General features: G+C 43.2%; 2 long non-coding RNA genes across 2 annotated transcripts in view; both read right to left on the minus strand.

The window, feature by feature from the left end:
* LOC109462128 overlaps positions 1–2,354 on the minus strand; it is a 5,343-nt gene extending 2,989 nt beyond the window's left edge. Inside the window, exon 1 of the long non-coding RNA XR_002139740.1 lies at positions 1,812–2,354. This is a non-coding gene — a long non-coding RNA (uncharacterized LOC109462128). The remainder of the gene's footprint in view (positions 1–1,811) is intronic.
* Positions 552–1,463, minus strand: LOC109462127. Its single transcript, XR_002139739.1, has 2 exons — positions 1,057–1,463; positions 552–733 (listed from the first exon to the last, which is right to left on the minus strand). It is a non-coding gene; the product is annotated as an uncharacterized LOC109462127 (long non-coding RNA).
* Positions 2,355–3,870: the final 1,516 nt, after the last annotated feature.

Raw genomic sequence — 3,870 nt, forward strand, 5'->3', positions numbered from 1 at the left:
AAGAAGAGTGACTGCTAGACGACAGAGGAAAGCACCAAAAGTTTCAGGGCCTATTTACCTATGTGGAATTTGTAAGACTGACTGTGTAGATAATGTTGAAGATGAGGCTGACAATAGTGTTGGCTGTGACAAATGTTTCAGGTGGTTTCACTGGGGGTGTGTTGGGTTTGAAGCAGACAATCTGTGTGATGATTGGTTTTGTGATAAGTGTCAAGAGTAAATGTCAAACTTACCTATAACATCATGTCCCCACAAGTGGAGGCCTTAAGTTGGAGTACATAGATATAGTTTGTGGTTAGAAATGTACAACTGACACAATAAGCCAATGGATGACTAAAGCAAGCAAATATGCTTGCAGATGATAAGCAAATGAACACGCTTTGCTACATGTACCTAGCAGATGTGCCTGCAAACTGAATTAATGTGTGGTTTGTCTGCAACTGATGGAAAGTACTAGTTATATTTGTTATGAATATGTATGAGGAACTAACTCCATGTTTTGTATAGTTTAGATGTAGTGTAAGTTTTTGTTAATATTAGTTATGTATATGTGCATCATGTATAAGTACTTACGAGTTTGCCTGCCAAACTTTGCCTGCCAGTTTGTCTATCCTGTTCACTAACTTTACCCACTGCTTTCTGCGCATGCGTTCTGCATCCCTTTTCTGAGTTGGGAATGTCCAAAGGATGAAGGGTGGAGGGCATATGCACTGTCCTTTGTTGTGCTTGTAACCTGTGGTTTGCAAAAATTTACAAGAAAATTGTATGTTTCACCATTTGACAGTTTTTGAGATAGGGGTGGGTTAGAAGGATACAAGGAGACAACATAAAAAAACAATGGCTCAGATATATGGATGGGTTAATTTGAACACAACATGTTATTCAAATACATATGCTGTTAAATCTGTGTTTGTGTATTTTCCTTTAAATATAGAAACCCATGTAAAACTCTACAAGAATTAACATACATTACCATCTACTACTACAGACTTATGCTAGATTTGCAATAAATACCATATCTGCCATCATGCTGTGGCCCAAAGACAGATCATTTACCCATAAGATCAGTTATGACGTGCGAATGTAGTGTAGACCTGGCCGACGGTGCCCATCTGTGGACCAAACCAGTAATGGCTGTTGTCCTTCGTAGCAGAAAGGTAAGTCCTCGGTCCGGTGTTTCCGAAGAGTCACACGGAAAAGAACCCGCCAAACTTGTCGATAAGAGTAGGGGTCCACCAGAGTGGATCAGAAACGTATATATAGCACCTTACGCAGCTTGCACTTACGCCGTGACCGGCGGTGCCAGTGCTGGGACATGTGGCGGAGACACAAATTTAAACATACAGACGAACAAACAACGGATTAAATACATGGAAGGACACATTTCGACGAAACAAAATGGAATGAAATGAAAACAAAGTCACAGGTTCAACACAAGATACGCGTGCAAAAACAAAAAAAACTAGGGTGAACGGCGCACTGTTCAGCTTCCCAATCTTCCACTTTTCGTCGGCCATTTTCACATCCAAACACCGCACAATGGCCCCAAAGACTACCCTTTGAGTCTATTTCACATTCAAACTCCATAGCACCAGCGAAAAATGCAACAGAAAGCACCAAAACCAATGAGAGATGAGACCAAAACACTGGCACGCATGTAAACACGCTACATCGCACGGTTCGCGCGTCCGTCCGAAGTGACATTAACCTTTGACCTGGCCCACAATCCTGTGCGGCGCTGGATCTGTGAGAAGGCTTATACTAAGTACATGGTATAAATGTGGTCTAGAAACCGTCTCACTGTGTTTTACCTGCAAAGAGTGCCAGTGACAATAGTGACCCAGCTGACCAGACGAAAGACGTGTACACGAAGTACAGGCCACACAGGAGTCGGATAACTGTCGGCAGCGTTTCCATATTTCTTACAGTCAGTCCTGACTTGTTGTAGTAAAATTCCGTCGGTGACTTCAACTTCGTCGTTCAAATGCTGCTTGAAACTAGAGCACACGATTCCTCATATCAGTTGAAGCTCACCCAGTCTTGTTGATATCAGACTGTGGCTTAAATTGTTGTTTGGTTATGACATCATCGCCTGGACACGTCATACCGAACAGCGAAACACAAATGGCGTAACCCGGAAGTAAGCAAGGGGGAGGGGGCGGCCTAGATCTAGTATACCAAACAAAGATCAACAAAAAGTCTTAAATTCATTCTTGAGTTAGACGGACCGTGGGCTATAGCAAACTATGTGTATTATAGCTCCATGGTTAGACATGGGATCCGCTGCAACAGAGTTAAACTGAAAGCGGACTGAAACGATTAAAGGGCTCGGAGGCAGAAAAGTGGACTAGGACATTCTGTATAATAGGGGTGAAAGGTCGTTCTGTATTCTGAATCTGCTTTCTCTATCTGGGATGGTTTTGTACGTATTTTGTAATCTCCAAGCAGATCTGTCGATGGGGGAAAGATAGTATCAAATTGGTCACTGGCCTGTATCCATTTGCCAAACAGTATCAATTTCCCCACCGAAGATATGGGGAAATGGATACTGTCTGGCATCTTGGATACAGGCTGTCTTACCCCACCCAAAGATCTGCTTGGAGATTATGTATTTTGTAATGTATACTTTGTGGTATCTACCTTCCGATTGTGACATTATGTACTAATCTCTTTTTTTTTCGGTAAACTATATGCTTGTCATTTTTTTTATATTGGGGCTGACTCTACCACATTTTTTTTGTTATTGATGACGTAATGCACAGTTGGGCAACATTGTGCAATACTGGTGCGTTACATACAAATTGCGAATGCGTGATTGTTTTTTTTTATTACATCGTGTGTATATGTGTCTGCTCTTTAGCAACGATCAAGAGCCGCCTACATGTTCTTTAGAAGTTATTATACATGTAACGTTATAACAAAATTGACTGCATTTACCCACGAGGTAAAGGTACAAAGGTCGTTTTTTTTTTTAAATCAGGCTGACAACGTGGTCTTTGGACCTTTTCGTGGGTGATAATGAAACATATGGCTCTCCAACGTATATGAGAACCTGTATAACGTTAAATGAATTTAAAAACTGCAAGCAAGTATTTCCAAATTACTATACAGCCTTGTGTCCTCTTGTGCTTTAATGTCCAACGTAGAGTCAAACCCAGTGATATACAATGTACCTAAAATCACACAGCTATGCCTATCCCATACCCTTCAGCTAACATGTTACAAGTTTTTTTCCTGCAGTGGGCTCGTTTTTCCGTCGAATCGGACCGGTCTTTTTCTTCCGCATACCCTTACAGGTGTCTTCTTCCTTGATCTGGGTCCAGTCCTCGATCCAGCTGACGATTCCACCTGTAGTTTTGGCCTGTAGCCCCCTCCTGCAAGCCAGCCGAACCACTGACCACAAAAAAACAGCACAGTGTCCGTCTGCTTACGAGAGGGGCTCTTTTTTCCGTCTAACCGAACCGAACCGGTGTTACTTTTCCGCAAACCCTTATCGTTGTCCTCGATCCATTCGACAATATTCCACCCGTCGTCTTGGCCTGTAGCCCCCTCCTGCAAGCCAGCCGAACCACTGACCACAAAAACCAGCAGTGTCCGTCTGCTTACGAGAGGGGCTCTTTTTACCGTCTAACCGAACCGAACCGGTGTTGTTTTTCCGCAAACCCTTATCGTTGCCCTCGCTCCATTCGACGATATATTCCACCTGTAGTCTTGGCCTGTAGCCCCCTCCTGCAAGCCAGCCGAACCACTGACCACAAAAACCAGCACAGTGTCCGCCTGCTTATGACATGGGCATTTTTCCGACTAACCGAACTGGTGTTGCCTTTCCGCAAACCCTTATCGTTGTCCTCAATCCATTCGAGGCCCATT

Source organism: Branchiostoma belcheri, unplaced genomic scaffold (genome assembly GCF_001625305.1).
Source record: "Branchiostoma belcheri isolate BF01 breed outbred unplaced genomic scaffold, Haploidv18h27 scaffold991, whole genome shotgun sequence".
Classification (NCBI taxonomy): Eukaryota; Metazoa; Chordata; class Leptocardii; order Amphioxiformes; family Branchiostomatidae; genus Branchiostoma; species Branchiostoma belcheri.